The sequence below is a fragment of the Abramis brama genome (genome assembly GCF_963993115.1).
Source record: "Abramis brama genome assembly, chromosome: 2".
Classification (NCBI taxonomy): Eukaryota; Metazoa; Chordata; class Actinopteri; order Cypriniformes; family Leuciscidae; genus Abramis; species Abramis brama.
Window position 1 is genome coordinate 34,208,641 of NC_139964.1, and position 22,477 is coordinate 34,231,117.

Genomic DNA, 22,477 nt, shown 5'->3' on the forward strand with positions numbered 1-22,477 from the left:
AACCACGCCCCCCTCGCCACAGTTATTAAATGCAATGACATTTAGACATTTTTTAGTGGGACTTAAGTGTCCAAAAATGACAAAATTAATTTTGGGGCCACTGCAGTTATGGCAATAAATGCGCTAAATTTTTACATATTCAAGATGTGAATGGTTCCATCCATATATCCATCCATCCAGCCATACATCCATCCATTTTTCCAATAATTAGTTTACTGTAATCAACCACTTTTCACATTTCTGGTGTTCTCAGAAGAATTGTTTGTAATTTTGTAATTTTAGTATTTGTGTTTGATACAATTGCAAAAGAAAAAAAAACAAAACAAAAAAACAATCATGATAGTAATTCCACGACTCTCCAAAAGATGGGAAGAAAATATAGAGAGAATGATGTGAAATTTGCTGTCACTCCCTCAGCAGTTGTATTAGAAACACCCTGGCAGTAGTTATTTTTATTTATTATTCATATTTTTTTTTTTTTTTTTCTTTTGTTGTTATAATTAACTAGCCTGGTCCTACCAGACTCTCGTACATTTCATTTGTACAGAGAGTCTGGCCACTTTCCATTAACAAGCGTTAACTTCCTTGAAGGCAGGTACTGTTGAAGTTTAAAACTATTGGATCTGCCCAGAGCCACTCTGGATCTGCCATAACCAATCGCTAATGTTTGGTTGTGACGTAACCCTACAACTCAAACTAGCTCACGACTTCAACCTCATCGTTCTCAGCCACTCCCTCTGTTCGCTGATTGGACTGCCAAAAATTTGGCCGGAAAAAACCCGCAAACCCAGACGACGTACTGAAGGAAAATGAAAATTGAGCGGAAGTATGTAAGAGGGCGGAGCCAGGCTAATAATTAACTGCCAATGTAAAAAAAAAAAAAAAAACTTTACTGGATTTGCAATTTCGATAACTGTTTAAACACATCATCACAGTCTGTGAAAAGGGTCCATGGTGACTCATTCCAATTTAAAAACACTATACAAAAAGTGTACATAAACATACTTCTTTTAATATCATGAACCAGATATCAAATGAGCTTCCCACTTCTGTGACCAGTTCTCTTCTCTTTCTTTCCGCTATTTATTTTTTATTTATTTTTTGGTCACACTTTATTTTAGTGGCTTTAAAGGTGAACTAAGTAACTTTTTTACCTTAACTGAACAGCTTCGGAGTCATTGGAATGGTTATATTACTTATTTTGGGTTGAATGGTGGTCGTTTCGCACCCCCCTGGTGCCCGTGAGCGGAGAATCCGCACTTGCAACTTTGAGCCGGCGGGTCGCCGGGTAAACAATTGCTTTAAGGCCAAAAGAAATCTGCTAAAATGCTGTCATTATTGCGCTTCCTCACGCTGTTTGAACCCGAATGAAGAAGACGTTTTAAAGAATGTCCCATCCGCTTTGATGTCGTTGATCTACTAGCCTCTGGCGTCTGAGAATCGCCAACGAGTTTTTACAACAGTGTTGTCAAATATCTACAAGTAATGTGTGTATTTTTCTTCCTCACATGCTGCTCTGCCTGAATGATCAAAACAGGTAAGTGTGACTGTCTTTCTCTCACCCCTGAGTTTTATAATGACTGTTATTGAAGCACTATTCTGCTGTGCAAAGGCAAAAGACCGTAACTTGTTTTTGGTTGAAAATTAGTTATTTATATTTTTGGCACATTCAAGACCTTCCAAAAGCCCATGAGAAACCAAGGCAGAACACCGTAACACCAGTTACCGCTCTTTGGCTTTGTTTTGGAATGATCAAATTGAGTTAAGGTACTCTGACTTTGTTTAGCCGCGCATCAATATGAAGATACTGTGCCAGTGTTCTATCAAATAAAGCTACCTATCAGATTGTACGGTTATCTGCCTTTGCTTTACTGTCCATTAAAATTTAAATTACGGTGTAGCCTGCGTACTTTGTACAGCTGCCATCAGTCCCTGTAACTTCTGATGTCCTCAGAGCTTTGTCCAGCACAAACCTGGTCAGAACATTTAGTATGGTCTGAACCCACTCCATCGACAAACGTGCGATATTGATCTCGAAGGATATATGCAGAGTTGACAGAAAAAATTGTACACATGCCTGTAGCAGATGAATACAAGAAAGATCGAAAGCCCTGCCTCACTCAGTTCGGGTACCAGACCTGGTTGAAACACTCATGCATCTAGCTGGCAGAGTGCCAAAACTTCGCTGGCGCCTTCGGCCCCGCCCTGAACACGGTCAAGCCAATGCTGGACTAATATATCACAGGGAGTGTTAATAATGAAGCAACAAGGGTATATTGATGCATACAACACAATGAAGCAACAAGTGTACTGGTGCATACAACATCAGACCAGCTGTTGCAAGTGGGTTATACCTACAATCACAGCGTCCAGAATAAATCCGTGGGACGAGCGAAGTGCACAAGCACAATAATAGGGCAGACAGCTGAAACCACCGCATACTGAAAAGACGCAGAACACAGAAGGTTGTGCAATAAATGCATTAGTCTTCTAGGTAGTCCAGAGCGCGCTCCCCACTGAGTCTCAAAGGGGAAAGCACTGCGTTTTGTGTGAACGTACAAGGAGCGCGACACCTTCAAACACAAATCTCGGGAAACGCCTGTGATGAGGGCTATCTGACTGAAAGTATATGCGTCTTTCAGATCCACCGCTATAAACCAGTCCCCGAGTCGAATGTGCATGATGATCTTTTTTATCGTGATCATTTTGAACTCGAAGTCCTATATGCCACTCGGTACCAATTGAAGATACTCTTTACCTCTATGGAGGTATTTTGTCATGTCTAATGTATTAATAATGCCATCAGAATGCAACCAAAGCACAGGATAGCAATAAGTAGATGGCTATAAGTAATTGTAAATCATACAAAATAAATGCCATGATCACTAGATTTTGTACAGGTGTTACTATAATGATTTTGTTAATGGTGATCAGCAACCAAATATTGATAATGTAGAAGTTACTGTCTCTTGACTTCTCACTTTTTGCTGACAATACAAAGGCAGAGTACAGTAACTTTAAAATAGTGGTCAAAAGTTTGAGCTTTTATTATGTAGATAATTTTCATTACTAAAACATCTAATTACCAGATTTCCAGTGTCCAACCTATAATTAATTTGGCGGGACAACTAAAAATCTTTAAATTAATTTGTTCTCAGTTCCACACCCTAGCGAGTTAAGGTCTTTTGCCTTTGTAGGGCAGAATTATAGTGTGATGTATAGGACTCAAGGTAAAAGTCTTTGAAATCTGTGCTTGCATGTATTTGACGGTCTTGTGCAAATACGGATGGTTACTTAGCAACAACACTCAAAACATCAGTTATGTTTTTTTCCTATAATCTTTTTTTAAACCCTTCTATTGCATTGTAGGATTTGCCTTTAATATTGTAACATTTAGTTCTGATATCCACTCATTGAAAAGAAACAAACAAGAACACAATATAAAACAAAACCACCTATCTTCTCCCATAGTTTCATTTGATCAAATACCTTTCAGCATTGCTCTGTCGGACTGAAGTTTGCATTTACTTCTCTGTCGCTCGTATTTAGGCCTTCGCCGCCCGATGGTACATTGAAAGCGGCATTTCTCGTGCTGCCAAATTGTAGTCTCCTCCTGTGCTTTTCGTTCCCTCCTCCTCTTTCTTGCCTCTCTCTCTCTCTCTCTCTCTCTCTCTCTCTCTCTCTCTCTCTCTCTCTCTCTCTCTCTCTCTCTCTCTCTCTCTCTCTCTCTCTCTCTCTCTGTGTGTTCTTTCTGCGCAAAGCAGGTTTGATGTAGGCTGGATGCTCGCAATTGATCTAAAGCGCTTTTATAGAATAGGAAACTTTCTCCTCTCGTTTGATTTGGCCATGTGCAGCAGAGGGAAGAGCAGATAAACACCTCTGTCTCTTTTGATTCTCTCAGACGCTGTGTGAGACCCGCAGACCACCACGCACGGCTGCAAATGCATGCGTTGTAGTTCTTAAAGCGCGTGTGTGTGCGCAGATTTTGTGCGTTTCCTTGGTCTCTGCAGTTATCTGCTAGCTCATTAGGCTTTCCAGCTAGCTTAAGCAGCAGAGCACCCTCAAAGACCAGCCTCAGCACTGGCTCTAATGATACACATTCAGTAGATGTGTGTTTGTGTGAGTTTGTCAACGTGGGGGTGTGTGAAGATGCTGTTCAATAGTGGAGTCATTGTGGCACTGCACTGCACTCCACAACCAAGTATCTTACAGAGGTCATGGATTTTTTATTTTATTTTATATTTTGAATATGTTCCTTGAGTTTCACTTATAGGGCCCTATTTTAACGATCTAAGCGCATGGTATAAAGCACAGGGCGCAAGTGCACTTAGGGCGAGTCTGAATCCATTTTTGCTAGTTTCGCCGGGTCTAAAAGGGTTGTCCCTATTCTCTTAATGAGTAACGGGTGTGTTTTGGGCGTAACATGTAATAAGCCAATCAGAGTCTCATCTCCCATTCCCTTTAAAAGTCAGTTGCGCTCACGCCATGGCGGATTCACTATATACATGGCTGAATTTGCAAGCGGAAAGACTGAATGCTCCTCTAGCGAGGAAACAGATCTGCTCGTGCGCGAGGTTAAAGCGTGCAAGCAGACCATCTACGGGACAAGCCGGATTCCACCATATCTTTTTGTACACAATATTAATGTTTTACATTGTAATCATTTTATTTTTAATATTTGGCATGTTTGTGTGCTGCTGCGCATCCCTGTGTGTGTAATAAGAAGAGTGTCAAAATATAGGCCTATAGGCGTGTTGTGCACCCACCTATAGACGCACATTACTCTTTAAATATCCAAAAAAAAAACACTGCGCCATTGACTTTAGACCAGGTTTCAGTTGGTCAATGGCACAGTCTATTTCAGTTGCCTCAAAATAGCAATGCGCCAACAATGCACCTAAACACACCTCGTTTTTAGACCAGCACGCCCATGGGCGAACAGATGGGCGCAAATGCATTTGCTATTTAAACAACGTGCCGCAGGACGTGAAAATGATAACTGCGTCGGGCTGAAACTAGCAAAAAACACTTGTGTCGTGCTTGGCGCCACATTGCGCCAAATGTATGATAGGGCCCATAATGCAAATATATGAAGTTTTATGTAACAAAGTTCTGGAGGAGCACGTTCAGGTAATCAACCAATCAGCACAAGAGGAAGCCGGTATAAATGAAGCCTTTCCTCACCTCTGTCTCATGACAAGTTTCACAGCATCCCTCCACCACCCCATCACCTCACTCTCGGCTGGTTTCTATCCCAGTAAAAAGGGGGAGTAATCTGGGTTCGGGCCAAATTCCGAGCTTGGATCCCTCCCCCGGACAGCATGCCAAATACGCTTAAAATACTACATCTGATTTTATGTACGTGTGAACTCATGAAATATATATATAACCTTTGTGATGTCATCAGGGTGGAAAAGTTGTTAAAAGAAAATAATTAAATTGGTTATTATGTCCTGTCAGGACCACTACCATCACATACGATTGACAATTAGCATACAGTTTGGATTGGCGGTATGGTTCCGTTCTGGGCGAGAACTCCCTGCGCATCCATGCAGCCTAGCATGGATAAGAGCAGGGAGAGCAGCAATAACCCCCCTTGGGGTAAACAGAACAGAACCAACATGAATGTTTGCAAATATATTTAATTCAAGATTTTAAAGTACAACATAATTCGAGAATTTATTCTGATTCAAGGGGAATCAGAATGCCAAATCCTGACTGGGTGAGAGGAGGAGCTGGGGATGGAGGAGGGTAATTAGCTCCTGAGAAACGCGATAGCTGCTGATAATACTGAAGGAGCTTATATATGTATACGGTGATAGGCGTCGTATTCCTATAGGTAAATGTGGATGCGAGCTTGACTAACGTGACCTGCCAGTACTAACGCTACGCTTGATTTTGGTGAAGATTATTATTTGTGACGAGTGGGGAAAATGCATTTGTGATATCAAAGACAACTGTAGGGCACAGAAGAATGACCAGACTGTACTTTCTGGCTCGGCATGGAGGTCAGAGAGAAGATTGCATCGGCAGGATTCAGCTCCATTCCATCAGGCTGACATGCCGAGATCAATTTCTGAGAGGGGCAGAACCACGTTCAGCCTGCTGTGCCCACTGAAGCCGGTTCTGACCCGGATTACTGAGTGCAGGCTCTGGGTACCAACCAACAAACTACCAGCGGCTGCAGCCGCTCACAATGACATTTACACATTTTTGAGTGGGACTTAAGTGTCCAAAACTGTCCAAATTAATTTTGGGGCCACTGCAGTTATGGCAATAAATGAGCCAAATAAATATACATTTTCAAGATGTGAATGGTTCCATCCATATATATATATATATATATATTAGGGGTGTAACGATACATTTATTTGTGTTGAACTCTTCGGTACGAGGCTTTCGGTTCGGTACGCATTACAAACCGAGCGATACGGTGGCCGAGAGGTGCAAAACAAATCACAATAATGAAAACACAATAACAAATCCAAAAACAAAACTACAAATTATAAGACAATGGTAAGTTTAAAAACAAATTAACAAGTAGAATGATTCGTTGGACCATTTTTCCTGCCAATGCGACCAAAATTTAGTTATCAGTCGCTCTGGCCCAACATCATACGGCAAACGCAATGAAAGCGGAACAAAACTGTGCAATTTGTTTGTGCTTCACGGACCGTTTATCAGTTTGGACCAATGTCAGTGCAGCGCGAGCTGATCTTGATCAAGCGACACTGTTACTACACAGCGCTAAGAGATCCAGTAAAGAAAGCATTTGAATTTGATCACATAGAAAGGTAAATAGATAATCTTAGCTGGTGTGTTGACTGGTTTTATCAGGGTTTTATCAGGGGCCCTTGTCAACTTATTAGGCTTGTGCTGGCTTAAAGATTGTTGTTTTATTATACTTTTTCTCCTAAGCTACTGTAGTAAATGGTATTTTTGGCAGAAACTCTGGTTACCATGGTGATCATGGATATTTGTAAGGGTTAGTTTACAGCATGTGTATTATTATATTTTTTTTTTCTGTTCATGTTGGCTCAGTCATCACTCTTATTCTACACTGCCAATGAAATGCCCCTCCTCTCAATATGTCCACCGAGAGACACACTGGCCACAGTCAGGGGGAAATATCCTTATATTCTTATGTTCTTATGACCATAATCCTCTTTTTACTAATTTCTCTCCATATCAGACAGTTCTTAACTTCCTGTGTCACATCCCCATTTCCTCCATCATTTGCTGTTCCTGTCAAGCCTGAGAACACATTGATACGATGCAGAAACCCATCAGATTCACTCTATAGCTTAGCTACACAGAAAATAACTTAACAGGAGTTGTTTTAATGAAATCCTTTCCCTCTCTGGCTGTTCTTCTGCTGCTTCTGTGTACCCTAGTTATTAACTCATAAAGTTAACATTTAATAATGCGTGCACGCACGCACGCACGCACACACACACACACACACACACACACACACACACACAGTCATTTCTGTGTCCTTCCTGTTATGCCTCTGGGGGGGTGTGGGTGAAGCGAGCCCCTGTGATGCACATTAAAGATGAAATATGCCATACGCAATTAATTATTAACCACACAAACATGTTTTATCTTTTTCTCTTTTATTTTTCTCTTTTTCATCTCTTGTAGAGATAAGATCCGGCTTGAATTTCGCCACTGAATATGGAGAGAGGCTTATCCCCCTGTTCAACATATCTCTCTCTCACTCTCTCTCTTGCTCTTGTTCTATTCTGAGGCCCTGTTTACTCTAGTGCATTTTAGTTTTAAAATGTATAACGTCTCGGTTACATATGTAACCCTCGTTCCCTGAAGGAGGGAACGGAGACGTAGTTGGACGTATCATACTGATTGGGATCACTTTGAGAGACCAATCTACTTCGAGTGTAATAAAACGAGCCAATGCATATTGGCATGCGATAATTGCATCAGCTGCTCTGCCTCGCAGTGCGAGCATTTAATGAGCAGCAGGTGCGTCGCATCTTTGTTTTTTCGCTGAGGAGCCGAGCGGAGCCTGGAGTCAGCGGTGGTCCAGCAATAGTGGCGACGGGACTACGTCTCCGTTCCCTCCTTCAGGGAACGAGGGTTACATATGTAACTGAGATGTTCCCTTTCAGTTCGATCATGTTCGACGTAGTCGGACGTACCGTACTGATTGGGATCCCAATTAACACGCCACCTTGTGCTGCTACCTTCCAGGGCCTAGCGAAACAACAGGGTTAGGCTAATGAGGAACTCTACTGGAGCAAGAATGGCGCATGTATCCAGTTCATAGGAGGGGAATGGCACAGCAAGCCGACACTTCGAGCGGGGATTACGGTGTTGACTGGCTTCTATGCGAAGAGAGCACACGGAAAGCTACTGGCTCGACACGTAGGCTATAGAATCTAGTGAACGTGTTTGGTGTTGCCCAGATTAGAATATAGTGAATACTTTTGAATGCAAGTGTTTTTACATGCATCTTTCTCACACTTTGTTTCCACTTAGCTTGTCGCAATGTATGAGATTACCTTCTCCTGAAGTGAATAAGTAGTGCTACATTAGATTTTCAAAAAATACTGGTATCTTAGAGGGCATGAAACTTAATTTTAACCACAATGGGTGCTTAGTATTTTAGGCAGCTCAGTTGAGTTTAAAACAGCTTCTTTATCATGTATGTCCTTCTCTTATGCAGTCACAGTCATTCCTTGTACATATACAGTGGGGAGAACAAGTATTTGATACACTGCCGATTTTGCAGGTTTTCCCACTTACAAAGTATGTAGAAGTCTGTAATTTTTATCATATGTACTCTTCAACTGTGAGTGATGGAATCTAAAACAAAAATCCAGAAAATCACATTGTATGATTTTTAGGTAATTAATTAGCATTTTATTGCATGACAGAAGTATTTGATACATCAGAAAAACAGAACTTAATTTTTGGTACAGAAACCTTTGTTTGCAATTACAGAGATCATACATTTCCTGTAGTTCTTGACCAGGTTTGCACACACTGCAGCAGGGATTTTGGCCCACTCCTCCATACAGACCTTCTCCAGATCCTTCAGGTTTCGGGGCTGTCGCTGGGCAATACGGACTTTCAGCTCCCTCCAAATATTTTCTGTTGGGTTCAGGTCTGGAGACTGGCTAGGCCACTCCAGGACCTTGAGATGCTTCTTACGGAGCCACTCCTTAGATGCCCTGGCTGTGTGTTTCGGGTCGTTGTCATGCTGGAAGACCCAGCCACGACCCATCTTCAATGCTCTTACTGAGGGAAGGAGGTTGTTGGCCAAGATCTCGCGATACATGGCCCCATCCATCCTCCCCTCAATACGGTGCAGTCGCCCTGTCCCCTTTGCAGAAAAGCATCCCCAAAGAGTGATGTTTCCACCTCTATGCTTCACGGTTGGGATGGTGTTCTTGGGGTTGTACTCATCCTTCTTCTTCCTCCAAACACGGCGAGTGGAGTTTAGACCAAAAAGCTCTATTTTTGTCTCATCAGACCACATGACCTTCTCCAATTCCTCCTCTGGATCATCCAGATGGTCACTGGCAAACTTCAGACGGGCCTGGACATGCGCTGGCTTGAGCAGGGGGACCTTGTGTGCGCTGCAGGATTTTAATCCATGACGGCATAGTGTGTTACTAATGGTTTTCTTTGAGACTGTGGTCCCAGCTCTCTTCAGGTCATTGACCAGGTCCTGCCGTGTAGTTATGGGCTGATCCCTCACCTTCCTCAAGATCATTGATGCCCCACGAGGTGAGATCTTGCATGGTGCCTCAGACCGAGGGAGATTGACCGTCATCTTGAACTTCTTCCATTTTCTAATAATTGCACCAACAGTTGTTGCCTTCTCACCAAGCTGCTTGCCTATTGTCCTGTAGCCCATCCCAGCCTTGTGCAGGTCTACAATTTTATCCCTGATGTCCCTTACACAGCTCGCTGGTCTTGGCCATTGTGGAGAGGTTGGAGTCTGTTTGATTGAGTGTGTGGACAGGTTTATACAGGTAACGAGTTCAAACAGATGCAGTTAATACAGGTAATGAGTGGAGAACAGGAGGGCTTCTTAAAGAAAAACTAACAGGTCTGTGAGAGCCGGAATTCTTACTGGTTGGTAGGTGATCAAATACTTACTGTATGTCATGCAATAAAATGCAAATTAATTATTTAAAAATCATACAATGTGATTTTCTGGATTTTGATTCCGTCTCTCACAGTTGAAGTGTACCTATGATAAAAAATTCAGACCTCTACATGCTTTGTAAGTAGGAAAACCTGCAAAATCGGCAGTGTATCAAATACTTGTTCTCCCCACTGTATGAAACCTTAAGCTTGTGAGTGTGTGTGTGTGTGTGTTACATGTATGAGGTCTCTAATTTAAATGTAGCTGTAGAGAGTGAAATCTCAGCATTTAAATGTACACAAGGATGTCAGCGCTCGCTATAGGTCAGCTCACAATGCAGGCCGAATCCTTACCAGGTCCTGTCCTTAACAAAACCTACCTGTTCATTCTTGTGATTCACTTTTATAAACGAAGTAAAACTAGGATCTTACCTCACCCAAAACCTCAGCAGATAGTTAAACTGCAAGTCTTTAATTAGCCTTAACCTCCGTTTTTAAACTTTCCTAATGAGTCTGTGTTACTGGCTTAACTGATAAAGAAAGATCAATGCAATGAAGGGTGTGAGAGAACAAAATTAACCCCACACTCTCCAGGTGACCCGATATGTCTGTCATCATAATTAGAGGGCCACTTAATAAAATACGTTGTTTTTTTCTCAGTGCTCCCATATCAGGAGTGGTTTGTTGGGCAGTTTGGGTTCTTTTTAAAGCCCTTAATTGAAAGACTAATTATATATTCGCTTCAATAAGTGTCCTTGAAATACTTATGAACACATTGATTAAGACAGAGTAGGGTCTAGACTAGGAAAAGCCAAAAGGAGGAGGAATGAGAGAGAAAGGGAGGATGACCGAGTGAAACATTGTAAGAAAGCTCTGTGTGGGTGTCAAACTCTCTTTTTCTATTCAAGTATGCCATCATTTATTTACAATGGGTTATGGTGTACATTTTCTGCTCATTGACTCATCTGCCTCCTCGTCTTTTTGACACTTTGTCTTCACTTTACTGCCACAGCATTTGCTTTATCCAATCAGAGATGTGGAGACAGGTGTGCTTTAAAGGCAATGCTGAACACAACAGACCAACAGTGATTCTAATGTAGATTCTAGCCTGCCTATCTATCTATCTATCTATCCAACCATCCATCCATTTTTTGTGCAGTTTGTTACTTCTGCAATGAATATTTAAAAATGCATTGCCACTCAATTATCATGAGGTCAACTGCATGTAAAGTAATTCTGCGTTGTCATACTGCAGGACATTGCTGACGCTGCTTAGCGTGTCGTGTCAACTATCCAACTGCCGATGCAGGTGATGCTTCTGCAAGCGAATAGCACAATCACTTATCAAACACCCTGTAACTCATTGTGACAGCTCCAAATCCTTCTAGAATCTGCTAAACCAGGTTATGGCAGAGAAGGAATTCCACTGTGCTGTTACATTCAGCAATGAAGTACTCCAGTCCATTCTCATTACTGTATACCTCTATGGAAATCTCTTTCATTTTCTTTATAGCTAAGCCACAAAGATATAAAGCCATAATATATAAATGTGCCCTCACAGTGACAATCAATACTCTGGTGAGATTGGCCAAGATTTCAATTTATTTTAGAGTTTCTTCCTAGTCACAGGGTAATTTGTAGTACACTCTTCCAAATGCGGTTACCAATCGAAGACCATAATTAGCACCATGCCAAATAAATAAAATATTATCCAGTTTTTTTTTTTTTTTTTAAAGCAATTTAATCATTAAAATGATCTCTTATATTGCAGTGGATGTAGTAGTATGCTTGTGAACAGGATCCAAATTGACCCTGGCCAAGACTCAAATGTGAGTTAAAACAGGCTTTTGCAAGTAAATTAAACAAGTCATTGTCTGGTAGCTTTAATATAACTGATAAATGATCAAAATCAGACTGTATACTTTAAAGAAACTGCCATTAGACGTTTATCTAGTAGGATTTTTTTTTTCTTTTTTTTTTCAGAATTTAATGTGAGTGAAACATATATAAGAGCCTGTTTGAACATGATCACTTTTCATCTGATTCATCTGATCATCTGATTTGTTAAAATGGTTCCATTTACACTTGTCCACATAAATGTGTCTCCGCAAAACGAATATAAATCTGATCTTCAATTCCTGCACTCTATGCAAATGTAATGGAGTTCACGTCAACAAAAGCAACAGATATGCACTGCATTTTATATATCATCAGCTAATTTCAAGATCAAAGACCGCAATAGGAGAGAGAGAGAGAGAGCGGCATCGCAACTTGTAAAATCATTTAGTCTCACTACTTTTAATGCAGATGATTGTGTGTTGAGCATCTGCGACTTACTTTCAGTTTAATTTGCGCGTTGGTTTGCTGAAGTGATACTCAGCTACTCATCTGCGGCTTGATGTTTTGAAACATTTTTATTCATAAAAATAAATCATGAGAACATGAACTTCATTCACTGCATTTGCTGCTCTGGACCCTTTTCATTGTTCTCAGCTAGCTAGCTAGAGTTTTCGGGCTGAAAAAAATTACATAAATATTTGTACTTGGTGACATTCTGAAAAGCCATACATGGATCAAAGCTAATGGACAGGATCAGATAAATCAGAGTTTAGATTCTCTGCCCGAGCCCGAACTTGACCCGACCTGGGCCGGGCCCTTGATCCAGCACTTGTGTTACAAAATGCAACGCGTCACGTGTCATGCTCAGCATCTCCTCCACTCGCACGCATCAGACCGGGCCAGGGATAATAAACTTTAAAAATATTTATTTTGTTTAAAAAATATTCTATATTCTAAAACCTTGTTGAATTAAATTAGAGTTGTAGCCTACTAGGCCTTCCAAAGTTCATCCAAAGGTCATTCTTGTTCATTTTCTGTGTTCATCATTTTTCAGTTTTTTTTTTTACGTTTCTTCTTTCAGATCCATTTGCGATCCATTTCATTCTGAATAAACAAACAAGGTAGTTTGCATGATTTGTCCTTGTTGCATTATTCATTATGATAATAATTAATAAATGCACGCACAATTATACGTGAACTTGATAAATGTTGCAGATATGTTTTACTATGCACAAACAAATGCCTTTCAACTTATGTGTGCAAAATTCAGAAGCAGTAAATTAATGTGCAGCAATTTGTACAAATAGAGTGTCTGTCGGCCTACTATATGTGTTGTAGCTACTATATGTGTTATTAAATAAGCTCATTTAGTTTCATATTTGTTAAAATATTATAATGTTATTTTTTTCCATCTATGTTGATTTATGAAAAGTGAACAGCACGAGTAAGATAGGATGTGCAGTATATCGGAAGACTTGGAGTGGGTCAGACATGATTTTGACCACTTCATTAAGTTTTGTTTTGTAGAAAACCTTTCTTTAAAGTGAATTTCGTTTTGTATAAATTGTATCTTAATTTTAATAAATTTTTCATCAACGAATTGCATGTATTTAATAAATAAGAAGCAAATATAGCAGACACAGGCTATAATCAGAGGCACCGCCGCGGTCACTTGCACTGCACGTTACCTGGAGCGTATCTCATCATAAATTAACCGAAACTAAGTGTATGCCTCAAAGAGAATATTAAGAAATATATCTAAAGAAAGCTTGAAATGTCTTTAAACGAAACAATTCAAAACGAAAAGAAATAGGCAACACTCTGATGTAATCCATGCATTTCTCCATATATGTGCATTCACTACGGAGATGGCGATCGTCAACTTCATCTTTGCTTCATCTCAACTTCCCTGGCGCCACCCCTGGTTATAACGGCCCGCGTATTAAAAAATGGTCGGGTTTAAATCGGGCTCGGGCTCATAATTACAGTTAATGTGTCGGGCCGGGCCGACAAAGTCAATTCGCCTCATTCGGGCTTCGCGTCTACCGCGCCGCAGGACCTCTAGACGCGCGTAAACACGTCTTTACATTGACTTAACATTGAAATCACTCGCGCCAGACACTCAAGAGTGAGTGAGTAATCAAAAAACCTTTGCGTTTAGCCTTAATTGAGTAAAACACCGTATGTGCAACTTCGGCCATTCTCAGTGGTGTGACTGGGACACTAACTCTGCTTGTCATCATAGAAACAGATAATCAGATTGTGATGTTTATTCACGCTTCAGTTATATATGCTGAATATGCGGCGTAAAAAAAGACCTGCAACCGTCTTGCAAGTGTTGATAGGCTATTACTCGTGAGGTGTAACCAATCATATAGCGCCGTGGGCGGGACATTGAGCAAGTCTGCAGAGTGGTGATTACAGAGAGGCTGCGGAGCCAGTCAAAGTAGCGCAATTTAAAATAAAATGGATTTTAATCAAACCACGGATCCGTGATAAGTTTTGTGATCCGCCTCGCCACTATTGTAGTAGCACTGATCACTTTGAGGGGGGGATAAATTTATCCCCACCGGGGATATCCTTTTTAACCCGCTTAGAAAAGCGCCACGTTTTATTTTGTGTCACCATACTTGGTCGTATAACTACTCGTGTAACTGTTTTTAAATAGGGAAAACGTTGATGTGTTTGGTCACTTCTAAATTCATTGCTGCTAGATACCATTGAATATACTGGGGTAAGCTAAGTGCTTTCAAAGTGTTACCGCGCGCTAGAGCGATTAAGTGCACGCACTGAGATGAGAGAGGTATGTATCAACTCGTCTTAGATAAGGGAATAACATAGTTTAATATGAAAAAAAACGGTAGAGTATCCCTTTAAGACTTGAACATCTTGTCTACTGACTTCATTGTAGACTTTCCCTTAGTGATTCTTCTTTTAATTTCTTGCGTTGTTGTTACATCCGAATTGACCAGTGATCCCAGTAGATTTAAGTCTTTGACCACTTGCATTTCATCACCATCAAATTTAAATATATCATGATCGCATTTGTCCATCGTCAGTATTTTGGTTTTCTTCAGACCTGTTCACACCAAGGATGATAACCAGTGCTTGACGTTAACACCCGCCAACCCGCCAAATGCGCGTGGATATACATTTTTAAATTGTAGTCTTTAAAAAGGCATCTGAAATAATAAACTAAGTGCAATCTAGTGTTGTCAAAAATATAGATTTTTAGATTCATATCGATGCTGAAATATCTGAAACTCTTCCGCAGGATACACAATACCAGCTGCGCGTTCTCACTCTCTCATCTCTCCGACAGCGAGTGACACACAAACCCGCCTTCCTTTACTCACTCGTTTCATTTGCTGGATGAATATTGTTGGTGTTACAGGGCTTGAATTTCACCGTGGGATTGTACGCATTGAGCATAATTTTACTAATTCCTGCAGATTTTTTTTCTCACACCCAAAGTGCGCGCACATAAAGCCAAGTATTTTGGCTATATAAAACAGTATAATCCATGCGTTAAGTTTTAAAGTGACAGCAGCTTTATACACCGGCTGCCAAATTATGAGATAATATTAAAAATATCTATATGGCAGTTTTTCCCCATGGTATTGATGTCAAAATTGTGGCCAGTGAAAATTCTGAGTAGCTAGTAACTTTGGAAAACCAATAGCCACAGTGACTGGTGAGCAAAAAAGTTAACGTCAAGCCCTAATGATAACTGTAACAATAACTATAACTATAAAGTTTTAATAATATCTTTAATTCTATGAGAATTGTGGAGTATATCAACAATTATATCAATAACGACACATAATACCAATAACGAGCAATATCATTGGAATCACTTTCAGAAAGTTTTTAATGATAAAAAAACATTGACAGCCAGTTAGAATCCATTGTGCTTGGATTCTTGTAGATGCATATACAGTTATTCTTGGTGTGATCTGCACAAATATGCAGCTAAAAAAATCATTTATGATCAAAATACATTTTTAAAATGATATCATGCAATGTACCTTTTTGTTTCATTTGTGTTCAGAGATCTGTAAGGTCATATAAACGTTTTCAATTAACGTGTGTGTGTGTGTGTGTGTGTGTGTATGTGTTTGCTTGCCCCTGCGTTTGTGAATAACCCGAGAAGTAAGAAACCAAGGGAAAGACGAGTATTTTGGAGTGAATTTAGCTTGCACTGCATGATCAGGATCTGGTGAGTGAGAAGAGGACCTTTGTGCTGGCTTTACTCCAGCCTGCCTGATGGCCTTGTCTCTAAGGAGAGAGAGAGAGAGAGAGAGAGAGAGAGAGAGAGAGAGAGAGAGAGAGAGAGAGAGAGAGAGAGAGAGAGAGAGAGAGAGAGAGAGAGAGAGAGAGAGAGAGAGAGAGAGAGAGAGAGAGAGAGAGAGAGAGAGAGATGGCTTTACAATCACCCCACCAGCCTCGGACTGCGCTGGCATCTCTAATCAGCTTCCCTCGCTCACCGCATCCTGTTGCCCAGACAACAGCCAAGCCTGCTCGTGTCCTGCTAAGGAACGAGGCAGAATGTTGCGAAATGAGAAACAGTGATGGCGAGAGAACACCGCTCCTCAGATCTGGAATGCTTAATAACGGAATAATTTATGCTGAAAATAAGTCTCGCAGAAGAGAGAGCTATCAGACTGCTCACAGTTCCGTGTGTGAATTAGAGCACTCCAAATTCCGTGTGAAGGTGAGGGAGGAGCATGCATCAGCCAAAGCGTGTTTTATCATAGTTTCGAGAATGCATAATGGGGTTATTAGGCTATTCTGCAACCTTCCTATTGAATTCTCGCACACGGCTCTTCTAATCTGATGACTGCTTCTCACAGGGGGAATCACCAGTCGTCTGTGGCCCTCCACCTCCTCACGGCAAATTCCCTCCCCATCCGCTGAGTGCAGAAAGGTGCCTCGGAGGAGAGAGTGAAAGAGAAAGTGTATTGATTGGTTCTTCAGTTAGGCTAGACTAAATGGAAGAGCGTGGATGGCCGTGCCACTGGAGGCTTGCTGCACAGGCTCAATTTTCTGAACCTTGTTCTTCTGGTGTGTTAAAGGTCGGGAGAGGTTAGTGAGTGTTAGCGTTGCACTCGCCGTCTCACTGACTCTTTCATTACTCTCCTTATTCCCCCTTTCTTCATCGGTTTCCTTCTTTCTCCATCCTGCCACTTGACAGCACTGTGTGAGTTTTATTTCAATCTGCCACAGGGGGGCTATTGTGTAGCCAGACTTTGGACTATCAGAGAGTACAGTCTGGTCAGCTTAGTTTGACCAAGAGGGTTCAGTTGAGTTGAGTTAGCTGTAACTACAGCAATCAAAAAGCATCTTTATGTATTAACAGCCATTCAAAAGTAGCTGTGTCAGTTAAATTTAAACATATACACTACCACTCAAAAGTTTGAAATCTTTTTTAATGTTTTTGAAAGATGTCTCTTGTGTTCACTTGGGCTGTAAATACAGTAAAATTGTAATTTCACATATTATTTATTATATTTAATATATGATAATAATATATAATATATTAAATATTATTACAATTTAATTTAAAGGGGTGGTTGAGAGTTACAACGCTCAAAGTTCAAAGCAAAGGAAGATATTTGCTTTTAAAGAAATCGTTTTTCCTACAACAAACGGCTGGTTGAGACTACACGACATTCCTCACCCTAAAATGTACATAAACCCCGGCCCCGGGAACACAGTCCATGTTGAGAAGAGGAAGAGTTGTTGTAGTAGAGCACATTTGTGAGTCTGCTCAATCTGTCGCATCCGTCTTTTCACATGCAATACAGTACGTAACACAAATGCAATAGCGTGTCACTCTGTATGCATCTTACAACAGTTCCCACACAAGCGATTTATAGATTATCATGACAGGATATGCTGATCAATGACTTGAAGATAGTTAACTCCACATCAGCAAAATAAATTCATCAACAAACCATTCAGAAACGTCCTGTTGCATTCTACATGTTGTCACTTCTTCTTGAGTCTCTACATCATTGTCTGACTCCAGTTTGAACATAAAAGGCAGAACAGTTTCTGACATTTAGTGCTTGTCTGCGTGAGGTAATCGGAGCTGCTAACACACACACACAAGCTCTTGAAGCTCCGCCCTCTGTGCCGGGAGCATCATTTGCATTTAAAGGGACACACACGAAACAACACATTTTTACTGACCCTCAAAAAGGGACAATTTTAACATGCTGTAAAAAATTATCTGTGGGGTATTTTGAGCTAAAACTTCACATACACACTCTGGGGACAACAGAGACTTATTTTACATATTGTAAAAAAGGCCATTATACCACCCCTTTAATTTTCGGCAGCCAGTACTTTGGTATTCAATGTCACGTGATCGTTCAGAAATCATGTAATTTGGTGCTTAATTATTATCAATTATTATTGGCTCTCTTGTTATAATCATTTTTTTTTATTTTTTTATTTTTATTTAAGGATTCTTTGATGAATAGAAGTTTTTTTTGTCAGGATTATTTGGTGAAAATAATTGTATTTATTTTTTGAGGATTCTTTAATGAAAATATTTTTTTTTTTTACTAAGCCTGAACTTTTTAATGGTTGTGCATCACCACACACACACACACACACACACACACACACACACACACACACACACACACACACACACACACACACACACACACACACACACACACACACACACACACACACACACACACACACACACACACACACACACACACACACACACACACACACACACACACACACACACACACACACACACACACACACACACACACACACACACGTTAAAATAGAAAACAGTTCTTTTAAATTGCAATTGTCAGGGTGTGGTGCGGGCTGAAGAAGGCGAAGAGGCAAAAGGCTCAGATACAAACTTTTACTTATAATACATTTCTAAACAAGTACAGACAGGCAGGATGCACACACACACTAACTTAAAGCAGAACTTGGTAACTTTTTTAACTTAATAAAACTGTCTAGAAATCATTTGGATGGTTAAACAACCTGTTCTGGTGATATTGGTGACTTTCCCCGCTCCCCCCAGCGTTCCCAGGCGGAAAACCAACCTTGCAACTTGGGGACTACCGTCCCGGCAAGATAGAAATTGGAAGTCTCGTGAGAAACGAGAACGAGCGAGAACGAGAACGAGCGCGAAACACAAATTGCTTTACGGCAATTCAACAAACACACGCATGTATGATGTATTACCAGATTACCCACCTCGGTAGACATAGCTCCACACGATACAGTTGGCTTGCTCCGATCATAACAAACGCACATGAGCAGCGGTAGAGAGGGGGAGGAGGCCGCCGCAAGTTAGTTTTTTACGACCGTGTTGTGAAATATACGCCCCACAGCTGTAGGGGGAGATCGTGGGGAAAACATGCGACAACAAAAGGGAAAATCAGCGAAGAAGTGACTAGAGTTCGCCAGAGTTGCCGAGTTCTGCTTTAACACGAGGTAACATAGATGAGAACGGACAAAGACTGACTGAACAGAGGGAACTAAATACAGACACTGATGAACATAAACCAGGTGACACAGATGAACACTAATTAACAGAACACAGATGATGCAGATGATAATGATAATGATGAACTAAACCCAGGTGATACAACTGAACTAATGATGACAGTGAAGAAGACAAGTCCAATGAAAAAACAAACTAAACAGAACACAACAGTGACAGTAATGATATTTTGCATTATTACTTTTTACTGCATTTTTGATCAAATAAATGCAGCCTTGGTGATTATAAGATACTTTCAAAATCATTATAAAATTGTAATGTTTCCAAACTTTTACTCTGGTACTGTAATATTATAGAGTGTATTAATATTTTAATTTAGCTTGTATTTTATATTTTCAGTTTTTTTTATTTAAATATATATATATATATATATATATATATATATATATATATATATATATATATATATATATATATATATATATATATATATATAAAATATGATTTATTAAATATGTATCGAATTATTCATGTGTGTATTTGTGTATGTATGAATATTTAGGTTTTATTTTATTTTTATTTCAGTTTAACTTTATTTCAGCTAGTTTCCAAGTCAACATTTATCATTTAAGCTTTTTAAAGTGTAAGTTTTTCATCTAATATTTATATTTTATTTTATTTTATTTTCAGCTTTATTTTACTTAACAAAAACATGTTTAATAGCTGTAGTTTTAGTTAAGAATAGTGCTGTTGTGTGTGTTAACTGGACAAGGTCTGTCCTTGACATATATTGCTGGAGCATTTTTTTTTTTTTTTTTTTTTTTCATTAGTAGATCAGGTACCAAATCTTGGAATCAGTTAAATTGTTATACCTTATAGCCTCCACTGAGACCAGAAGTGCTAATAGAATATGGCTCAATGGAGGATTCTGTTTTCTGAACTGTTTTCTGCCAGTTGCCTTACTTATTTATTCTTTGACATAGAAAACAGTTGCTACTTGCTGCACTATAGACTTCCCACCAAGTGGAATCTCCCTCTCACCTAATCACTTTGTTAGACTATTCGTAGTGGTTTTCATGCATCTTACGTAGCCTCCAGGATATTGTGGTAACTTCCAGCTGACTTTCAAATAACTCAAGGATAATCTCAGCCATCCACCATGCATGCTTCAGTGAACACAACCTATCTTCAACCTATCCTTAAGTGTGATATCCTGAAAAGGTATAACCTTTCCAGCAGTCGTCAAGGTGTTAGTGTGTGTTTGCAAGTGTGGGAGAGAGAGAGAGAGAGAGAGAGAGAGAGAGAGAGAGAGAGAGAGAGAGAGAGAGAGAGAGAGAGAGAGAGAGAGAGAGAGAGAGAGAGAGACACATCAGGCTTGCAGTCAGGCCTCTGGGTGATGAGCCTGTAGACTAATTAAAAGATATGAGATCTAGCATATGGACTGAGTTCTTCCTCTCCACCTGACACTTTTCACCTCCATCTCTATGCTGGGATTTTCATCAGCTCTTAATCACGGCCTATTCAGCTGTGCATCACACTCTAATTCAAGTCGAGTTGTTCATGTAATATGTATCTTTGTGATTTTGATACAGATGCTACTGTGTTGAAATAACAAGATTTTTTTTTTTTTTTTTTTATCTACAGTGACACCAAAACATATTTGGGCACTTATTATAGGAATTAATTCAGATAGATTTTTATTTTATTTTTTGTTTTAAATTTTTACTTTTATTATAAATCTTTTTACTATAGCTTTTTTTATTTAGTTTTTTATTTATTTATTTTTAACGAAAATAGCTTATTCCAAAAAAAGCAGTCCACATATCGTTTTGTTGGAGACTTTAACTACTCTAAAACAAACCAAATGGCATTTATTATAATATAGCTCAAAATATTAATAAATCAGTTGATATATTAGATACAAATTAAGACAAAAAACTCTGAAGCCACTTTGCAGAACAAAATACCAAATACTATGAAATAATTAGCAAAAAAAGGTTTCAAATTATGCATCAATAAATACTTCTGAAGGCCACTGTAACTTCCTCTTTAAAAAAAAAAAAACCTTTCCTTTATTGTGTGCTGTTTGGAGATGTTTTATCCAAATAAAGGCACAGCCCAAGGTCCGTGTCTAATCCTTGAGCTTTGTACATGTAGGCGTGTGTGTGGTTTGTAGTTGCTCCGTGGACATTCATACTGCTGGCCTGATGCAGAATAGCTCCTCGTTTTCTGTGTTCCAGTCTGTTAACCCTCTGAGGTCTGAGCTGTTTTCTGGGCCCTGGAGGTGTTCTGACATGCTCTGACATTTCTGGTTATTTCTGTTACTTGTGACATTTTCATGGCTAAAGTCTAATTACACTGTATTCAGCACAAATTCTGCTACGATAATATATCAGCAGCATGTATGTAAAAGTTTGTAGTTTTGAGATAATGACATTTATGCGTGGTTTGTGAAAATACAAAAAAAATAAAATAATTCTCACTGAAATAAGGCCATGAAACCCATACTGATTATTTCTTCACAAGACTTTTGAAAATTGTATGACGTAGCCTAGAATATTTGCTCTAAAACTATGTGAAAATCACCCTGACTGCTCATTCAGATAAGACAATATATTGATTTAAATGTTTTACGACGTGATTTGTGTGAAAAAGCTTTATGCGGAGGTCATTAATATGTATTGTTTTCACACCTGAGAAAGACAAAGACCCTCCCCTAACGGCCCTATTAGGAGCTATCAGGCCCTGTCATTCTGAGCAACCTTGCACAATACTGTAAATGAGGAGATTTAAAAAAGAATGGCTTTTAAATTGTTTGGATTTATTTACAACACAACATAATCCAAAGATACACAACAAATGCCAAAAAAGCACTTATTGAAAACAATGATCCAAAGACAGAGAACTTTGTGCCATTCCTAAAAACATTGTACATACCTTTCATTTCCAAGGTGTTTGATTTTCACTTTACCATGTTCATGTTCACTGAAGTCCTCAGTGGCATCTGGGCCCTGAAAAAAAAAA

General features: G+C 39.7%; 1 protein-coding gene across 2 annotated transcripts in view; it reads left to right on the forward strand.

Moving 5' to 3' along the window:
- The window catches only part of ctnna2 (catenin (cadherin-associated protein), alpha 2), a 517,324-nt gene that overhangs the window by 254,984 nt on the left and 239,863 nt on the right, over positions 1-22,477 (forward strand). Inside the window, exon 1 of one of the 2 annotated variants that reach the window (XM_084103719.1) lies at positions 17,025-17,043. The exons of the other annotated variant lie outside the window; for it this stretch is intronic. The gene's annotated coding sequence lies outside the window, so the exon portion shown is untranslated. Of the gene's footprint in view, positions 1-17,024; positions 17,044-22,477 lie in introns of those variants that run through there. 2 annotated transcript variants of the gene reach the window in all.